The sequence below is a fragment of the Misgurnus anguillicaudatus genome, chromosome 18 (assembly GCF_027580225.2).
Source record: "Misgurnus anguillicaudatus chromosome 18, ASM2758022v2, whole genome shotgun sequence".
Taxonomy (NCBI): Eukaryota; Metazoa; Chordata; class Actinopteri; order Cypriniformes; family Cobitidae; genus Misgurnus; species Misgurnus anguillicaudatus.
The window spans coordinates 10,567,527-10,577,506 of NC_073354.2; positions in this window are offsets into that span (position 1 = coordinate 10,567,527).

The window sequence follows — 9,980 nt, forward strand, 5'->3', positions numbered from 1 at the left end:
GTAAAAAAATTTACTTTTATAAACTTTAAGTTACTTTTCTTACTTTAGGTGTAAATTTAGGGTGAATTATTATTTTTTAATTACTTCAATTGGTAACACCTACACATACAGGTCCATAAAGTCTTAAAGGAAAACACCACCATTTTTCAATAATTTATGTTCTTATACCTGAAATTAGACGAATGAATACATCCCTGTCTTTTTTCGGTGCGTGCACTTGATCTTTGTGCGGCGGGTCGTGGAGGTGTTGGCATTTGGCCTGGCCCCGTTCATTCCTTGGGATCCGAACGGGGATCAATTTAGAAGCCACCAAAATTGCCACGTTTTATTTTGTGCTACCATACTTACTTGTGTAACTACTCATATAACAGTTTTTAAAGGGACAGTAAGTAGGATTTTAAGTGTTTTATTAATTAAAATCAATGTCTTTATTCATAAATATGTTCTCATTGGTGTCAAATGACCTCTGCCAGTGATCTGACTTTTCTTTGTAAGCTTAGAATTAGGTAAGTCCAAGAAGGCTTCCATGTCGTTTCGCCGTATTGATAAACTATAATAGCAGAGAGGGACAAAAAGCACTAACCAACCAACGGGTTTCCACAACGCGTTTTCATTCAGAACATGTGAACCAGTAGCAACGGACAAGGTTGATTAAATATCAGTGATCACATAACGGCTACCGTTGCAACACGCATTTGGAAAGGCGAGGCGCTAGAGAGCACTGTTTGTTTGAATGCAAAATACAATTTCACCACTAGATGGGGGTAAATCCTACTTATTGCCCCTTTAAATATGGCAAAGTGTTTGGTGGCTTCTAAATTCAACCGTTTGGATCCTAAGGAATGAATGGGGCTAGGCTAAATGCTAACACATTAATGACGTGCTGTACAAAGATTAAGTGCACGCATTGAAAAAAGATAGGTATATATTAATTTGTCAAGAAGTTGATGTAAGAACATAGTAAAATATTGAAAAACAGTGGTGACTTCCTTTAAATGAATAGTAAACCCCAAAATGGTGTCACTATTTATTCACAGTCATGTTGTTTGAACCCCCTATATCTTTCTTTGTTCTTCAGAACACAAATGCAGATTTTTTTAAAGCGTTGCCTCTTTTATTTTGGGATGGTCGACACCACCCACTCTCAAAGTAACCAAAAAATCTCCAAACAGCACTTTTTAAAGTCTTGTGATTAATAACAATTCTTTAGAAAAAACAAGTCTTTAGGGGTTCAGATGTCATGGGTGTTTGTAATCTCTGGTAAAGTTTACATTTTTGGGTGAACTATCTCTTTAACAAATCACTTTTCAAACCAGTCAGAAATCTCACATACCTCTTCAGAGAAGCATTCAAGCATGCTTAACAATCCAGCATGGAAACACTGTCTTCTTCTTTCTTTTTCCTCACAACTTTTTTGCTTTCTCAGCAGGACATATTGAAATGCTAAACCACCGTGATTAATCAGCCGCTTGTAGCTGTAGACGCTGTAAGCTGCTTGGCCGAGAGAGACACAAACAGACAGCAAGAGGCCCATGTGCTGTCAAAGCCTGAAAGAAATATGCTAATAAAACAAGAACTGTTCATGAATAGCTATTTAGTCATTGATTCCTACTGAAAAAAGAAACAGACAAGCAAATCAGTAAGCTTAAATACTGGTGGTGCATTGAAACTATACAACCTCTTCAGCTTTCCTCTCAATCGCTCCGTTATTATACTTGTAAATACACTTTCACCTTATTCTGCATTCACACCGTATCCAAATTACCATAATTATGTGTTTCTGAACAGTAAAAACCATTAATGTCTTCATCGAACACATAATTACAAGTTAGAAACTTGAAACGTGACCATTATGACGTCACGTAAGGGAAACCAAAAATAGCAGTTAGGTAACTTTACACACATTACTGATTGATATTGTTAAAGACATTTTTGTATTATTATGCCATATTGTGCCATCTTTGACATAGAAATTAATCATTTCTCTGAGCTTAAACCACTTCTGGTGATATTTGTAACTCAGATAAAAACGTTTTATTGACTTATTGTTGCAAAGAAACTTATTCTAAGGCTATAGAAAAAGACCAAAACCCTATCGGTTAAACTTTGGTTTAGTTGGATTTTTTTTTTTTTAAATTACACTTGTTGTATTGGATCATTTATGATCATTTTGATAAGACTCTGGTGTTGACTGCAACCCTAGTGTGGTATATGAAAGGGGATTAATTTTGTTTTCTATGTCCTTTATGTGTAAGAAATAAGGCACGAGAGGCTGTGCTGTATCGTGGAATAAGTCACAGCTGAATGGTATTTTTAAGCACAAAGTGAAATTGAGTGCTGACAACACCTTCAGCCATGATTTATTCACCATACAGCACTAGCTTTTCGTACCTTATTGCTTATATAAAATGGTTACCACACAATACAAATATTAAAGCCTTTCTTCCACTGGAAAAAATAGTCTCTGACCAACTATGAATAACAGAATGTTTCTTCACATGTTTACCTTGCTAAGGGTGCTGCGCAGTGATAGACAAAATCGTTGGGTGCGGCTGTCATAGCTGTATTTTATCATACATAAAACTCAGCTACACTCTAAAAAACATTGGGTTAAAAACATCCCAAATTTGATTTTTTTTAGCACAACGGCGAGGTAAATATAGGACAGAACAGATGGGCTAACTTGACCCAATCAAGTTGTGTTGTTAATTTTAACCAAGCAAATAGGCTGTTTTTTAAGGATGATCTCGTTTTTATTAAACCTATTGTTCGATTCACAAATTTTAATTTCCTTTGTGTGTAAGTGTATTACAACACACGATGTAAGTTATCTTCTCCAACGAAAATCTCTTTTCTTGGACTACAACAAACACACGGATTGTAGGCAACTTTTTACTTTCTTGGCCTGTTGACGTAGACAAGACCGACATTATCATAATTCCTTCGCTTCGGACTCACAGACTGTAAGTTAACTCCTATTAGCATTGCAGTTGTGAGCAGTTGTCTTTTAAACATGGTAAGGAGCGTCATATTTCCGGCTGATGTCAGAGGTATTCAGGCCAATCACAACATACAGATTAGCTGGCCAATCAGGGACACAATGCTTTTCAAATTGACGAGTTTTGTACAAAATCCATGCGCTATAGGAAGAGAGTGAAATCTGGAGCTACAAAAATGTACGGTATGTGGAAAATAATGAATTTGATTTGATTTGTTTTTTGAACCATACACGTTGTATACCGAATACACAAAATAACCTTGTTTTTAGCTATGAAATAGGTGCCCTTTAAACATTGGGTTAATTTTACTTCATTAATGGGTTAATATTATTATTTTTATTTAATCTTAATTTTATTTTGTTACTTTTTGCAGATGTCAAATACACCACATTAAAAAAAACATGCCAACGTATTCCCTTTACTTTTTTATAAAAAACATTGCATGTGCTGTAATACAGTTTGCCTCAAAAAAAAAACTAAACACTTAGAATAAAACTACATTTATTAAAAATACATTTATTAACATTTATTTTACCAGATAAAATTATAATTTTAGCATATACTCTTGAAAAGTGTTGACTGGAGTGTGTCCTGATGATGGTCCAAAATGCCACAGGATAAGCAACTAACTCTTTACCTGGACACAAAAAGATGTTCAGAAATGTATTGTGAGAGCTGCTTAAGCAGTTTATGCACTGGTTAAACCTTTTTTTTAATTATCTGAAAAAGCAGATATGTTTACATGACATTAATCTTATCACTCATCTTCCTTTATTACAAAATGTTATTTGCTTAGGTTTTTATAGGCTATGGAGTAAAAACCTGAAGTAAGTCATATATTTATGACGAAAATGTCAGATTTTGATTAAAGGAGGTGTTTTAAACATCCAAAAAAAGAGTAACCAACGTATTTACGATCATGTGGGTGCAACTTATCAAACAAGCTAACTGCTAAAGACCATTGCGGTGCATGTACGTTTCACGTCATGTAAACTGGACTGCAGGGGCGGATCTAGAAAATTATTTATGGGGTGGCAAGGGGGTGGCATGAGAACTACGAGGGGTGGCAATGAAGTAAGCATCCTTGCATGGTTGTCGTGGATACAAAAAATTATATACTGTATATACTATATTCGGTGTATACACTGGACCTCAAATTTTTATAACATAAAAACAGGCAACAACAAATGTTCCTATAAGTACCCAAGCAGCTACCTTTAGCATCTCTACTGTAGCACCCTTTGTCTTAATACACACATCTTACCAATATCTAAAAACACTGACTGTAACCATGATGAGCAAGGTTGAACATAATGGTATAAAGACTGTTATATGAATAAAATAGGTTTGCCTAGTTTATATTAATGTAAAACATATTTAAAAGGCACAAATCTCTTTCTCTCATAACCCTCTTCTTTAATCCTTTCACTCACTTCATGATGGATTTCTGTCTTTTCACTTCTTTTAGCTATTAGCCATCCATATGTTTCAATCTTTCATGACTTCATCTACTCCTTTCCCCACAAAATATTTTTATGTTTTATTTGTACCTTCCACTCCCCTAGTATATGATTTTTCTATTATTTTTGGTTAAAAAATGGATATCAGCCTTCTTTTCATAGTATCATTAAGTTTTGTCTTTCAAGCTTTCTAAACATACACAACACTGAATAGTTTTGTCTCCTTAATGAAGACTATATCATAACGAGTGATTTCATATATGCACGTATGGAATATTTTGATTGCTGCAGTAGCTAACAAGACATGACGGGCTAACTAGAAAGAACTGCTTAAAAGATATTTACTGCTTACACAAACGTGCAGTTCAGTTGTTTTTATATATTAATATTAAACAATCAACAGTTTAACTTTTGTATTTTTATCCTGATGCAACATTTATCTGTAAAATATGACCGTATTCAGTACTCTGATTTGCTGATTTGATGCTCAACTTAATCACTTAAAGACACTAAAGAGAAACCACTAATGTTTTGCCAGCATGTGATGGTGTGAGGTGCTTTATTAGATCAGAATTACTTGCTACAGACGTGAAGAGACTCTCTCTTCATGGGCATAAGTTGCACATTCATAAACATTCTTGCCTTTCACTTCAACGATGGAAAAGTAACGTTTGTGCTTTTTATACTTTGTGCTTGCGTCCGCTACCTTTGTTTTGAGCTCGTTGTATTTTCCATCGCTCTGTTGTCGCGGGTTTGTGCGACTCGGATCACGGATGGACTGCAGCGCGAGAACCGGGCTGCATGTGAGTGCCTTGGATGGGGTGATGCATGCTTTCACGGCAGTTTCCAAAAGTTTCCAACCACGCCAGAAAAGTTCGCTAGATTTGTCCTAGTCGTTTTAAATAAAGTCGCTAAAGGGGTCTAAAAAGTTTCTTAATATAGCGACCAAGTTGACAAGACTGCACGGACTTTTTTTACACTGTAAAAGACTTTCTGCTCTGACTGACTGTTCGTGCTTGTATATGAACTCTGCTGCCTCTGGTTGGCTAACGATGGAAATTAAGCCAATCACAATCAGCTATGTGGTTGTCCCACCCCCTCTAAGACACACACACCAATCATCGTCAGATATGTGTCTCCCACCCCTAAACACACGCAGAGAAAAACTACATTGCCTTTCTGGTTAAAAGAGCCTACTCGGGTATATATTATATATATTAGGATACCAGCGCTGGGGTGGCATATGGGGTGGCAATGCTTTTATTTAGGGTGGCAACTGCCACCCCGTGCCACCCCGGTAGATCCGCCCCTGCTGGACTGTTGTCACACATATTTGCTTTTTAAACAGTAATGGTTTTATGCATAAAATATTGATTTATTTATTGTATTATTTATTTGTTGTAAAAAGCGCAGCCTCTTCACACCTGAAGTAAATTCAAACAGCAGTTAATTTGACCCAGCATTTGGGTTGATGTGTTGCGGGAGTGGTGAATTCATTTAAATGTCAGTAAAAATGGCCCAAATATTAGCCCAATGACTGGGTTACACTAAGGTGACCAGATTTTTAAAATGAAAACCGGGGACATTTCCTAGTTAAATGTTGAAAAATCATTAAAATCTCATTTGTTGTTATCTATGAATTAAAAAAATGGGAACACATTTTTTTTTTAAAGTTTTCTTTTTTTATTGTTGTGGGTTCACTGCAAAAAATGACTTTCTTCTTACTTAATAGTAGTTTTGTCTTTTTTCAGTACAAATATCTAAAAAATCTTTAAACAAGATGATAAGCAAATTCTTGATAAGCAAAACCCCCTAAGAAAAATCTAGCTTTAAGACAAAAAATAAATAAATTTAAGTGAATTTGTGCTTAAAACATGCAAAAAATATTTTTCTTGAATTAAGTAGTGGTAGATTTTTTTTGATTGTTTTAAGCACACATTTGATATTTTGGTCTAAAAATTAGACTTATATTCTTAGGTCATTTTGCCCATCAAGAAAATGCATCTTGACTTAAGAATTTTTGTATTTGTACTGAAAACAAGAGAAAAATACTAATAAGAAAGTCATTTTTTTGCAGTGTTTCTAATTCAATTAATTGAACAATTTCTGTAGCCTAAAAATCAATTTTCTCCCATTTTTTTACACAAGAGACATACCTCATCAAAAATGACTTCTAAGGTACTACTTTAGCTGATTTCATAAGATTGTAAACGTGAAGAACAGAAGAAATAATGCAAAATGTAAACGTATTTAGCCTACATAAAACAAATGCTCCGTAACATACTGTGATCAGTTCACTTCATTGGTTTATTATTTTAATTTAACATGAGTAGTTAGTACCTTAAGCCCCCATAACTTTAACTGTTTTCATATCTTATGATAACTTGATTGATGATAATGATGCTTTCTCATTTCACGTATTTTGTGAGATCAGGTTGATTACGGGACTGATGAATTCCTCAATATAAAGATTTGAAAAGAAATTAATTATTTCTGATATGGTCATGTAAACGGTACCAAGTCAAATCCAAGATTTTTCATCTCCCCTACAATAAATTCGATACAACATGAATTCCTGATGATGTTGCTGAAATAAGACCCAAGGTTACATCTTGTAAACAAATGCTTCATAATTATAGCATCATTAAATAAAGAAGGCATAAACATTTGAACAATTAAAAATGTTATAAGGAGGACCAGGACATCCTGAGCTCTAATCTAAAGGATAATGGATCCACCTGTTGTTGTCTATTTAGGTGTGTGCTAGTGTAGCTAATCCATTTTAACCTCTTTAGAGGCCATTATGTCTACTCTCTGAGACAAGACTAAATACTATGGAGCCTTAGGAAAATGTTGTAATGATAATGCTGATTATGGTGAAGGCTTTGTGGTACCCCAGTGTAACAGGTACACTCTCAAACCCATCTGTGATGTCAGAGGAAGTAGATGTGGAAAAGTATATTTTAATGCTTTTGAATCACAACTGAACAATGCTAACCAGCCAAACCTTAACTCTTTTATATGTAACCTTCTTGAAAAAAACTGAGTCAACATAAATATCAATCTGCTAGTTGGAAATTGGGACATTAAAAAAGGAGAGAGAGCGAGAGAGAGCGAGAGAGAAAGAGAGAGAGGGAGAGAGTAATCCTTGTGAAGATCATGAGTTTAAATGAGTTGTTTAGCTATTACACATATAGTGGACAAGATCAGGTTGCATGTCTTAAAAAGGAGAAAGACACAAAGGTCAAATCTGACTGCAGGAAATGACAAACCCGTGATATAAATGAACGTGGCGATCCGATGCCTACTCATCTTAGGTGCACACAGGTTTCAGCATGCCTTCCCTGAGATCCGTCTGGCCGCGTTGCACTGTAAGCTCATGCTGGTACAGGTGTCTGCACCCACTTTTTTCGGCTACACTGCCAAGCAGATGGACTCACAGCGTAAAAGGTTCCTGTGTCTTTGGATGCGATGAGAAATGATGAGTCAGCCAGGATGTGGCCTGCCTTCAAAAATACCCGAGCCTGGCAATGTCCTTGCCACCCTGAGCACCTATCCACATCAAAACAAACTTCAGTAATGTGCCATCTTTCATTAAGCCCCCTGTGAGTGATGGATTAACCCTGAGGACAGAGTCATATAGATTATTGAAAAAGAGTTTGCCTTCACTCATCCTGTCATGGTTCTTGACACATAAGACAGAACTGATGAAACTGTATCATTATTCTAAGAGGGTCATTTTTAATAGTTTATACAAAAACTTAGTGTCTTTAGTTAGCCACCATGACGCCTTTCCAAACCCACATGTTGCTATTTTCTCTGCGGAGCAAAAAAAAAAAGAAATTTGCTCAACCATGAAGTTGTGTGATCTCCTTACTATTGAAAGAGTAGACATCCTTCATACTCCCGATATGAAGGCATCAACACTCTTTACAGCAAAGAAATCATAATCTTTTACATTTTTCTACAATGAATATAAAACTGTGGCAAATAACCATGTACACCTTTTGTGAATGAGCCCTGGCAACATTTGGCAGCCCCCTGTTACTGAGGTCTTTCTTGCTGCCGTTTAAGGGGTGTCTGGCAGTTTTCCTAGCAGCCTTATCTGATGGTACTGGGCATTTGTTTATGTTAGCCTAACAAAATTCAATCCCAGCAAGCTTTTCTATGGCAGTTAGAGAGGGGCCCTATAAAGCTGGGGCACTGGAATGCCTTCTTGTATTTTCTTCACTAAAGCAAACTTCTGTGTTTTTTTTATAACTAGCATTTCAAATAATTATAGGGATAGTTCGGCCAAAAATGATATTAAACCCATGATTTACTTACCCCGAAGCCATCCAAGATGCATATGTCCATAATTTTTCAGACGAACACATTTTCAGTTATTTTTGAAAATGTTTTAGATCTTTCAGTTAATCAAATGTAAAGTTATGGGGTCTACGTCCTTCAAGTCCAAAAAATGTGCATCCATCCTTCACAAAATAAATCCAAACGGCGATAAACAAAGCCCTTCTGAGGGTAATCCGCACAGTTTTGTTGTATATCCACATTTAAAACTTTATAAACGAAAATAACTCTCTTCCGGTAACGCCGCCATCTTAGTCGCGTCCGCATTCAAGATGAGAGCTTGCGCAGTTTACGGAGGTTTCTCTGCTGCTGCTCTGTGCCCCCGCCCTCCGAATTTGTCATACGTCACTAAGAAAGTGCGTACACTATGCTTATACTCTCTCCTGAATACAGAGGAGTCTAAGATGGGGCACTACCGGAAGGTAGTTATTTTCGCTTATAAAGTTTTAAATATGGATATTTCTACAACAACACTGCGCAGATTATTGTCTGAAGGACTTTATTTATCATCCTGGAGCCATTTGGATTTAACTTGTGAAGGATGGATGCACATTTTTTGGACTTGAAGGACGTGGACCCCGTAACTTCACATTTAATTTACTGAAAGATCTAAAACATTTTCTAAGATATCTGAAAATGTGTTTGTCTAATGGACATATGCATCTCGGACTGCTTCGGGGTGAGTAAATCATGGGTTTAATATCATTTTTGGCTGAACTATCCTTTTAAATCTTATTTACAGCTTGATTGGAAATGACACACAATAAAAATATTTGGTTCTCATTTGTGTTACATGTACTGTACCCCAGGCGTGGTCAGTTCTGGTTAAGGTAAAGATATACTTTTCTTTCTGAGCAAAGAAAGGTGTAACTGAGATGGTACCCTTTAGGTTCTAATATGTAACATTTAGGTACAGATATGTATCTGTGAGGTACTAATATGCACTCTTTAGATACAAATCTGTACTTTTTGAAAGGATATGCAGCTACAGTGTCAGGGGCAAATTTCCCATCTCAGATGTATCCTTATATTCTTCAAGTCGAGGTGATTTTACCAAGTAAGAAGCATTCCTGTATCATCATCATTTGTTGGTCATGAAACAACATTCTTTCAAAATATATAGCCTAGTCCTTACCTAAATCCTACCCCTAACCCAAACTCCATAAAGTTGGTG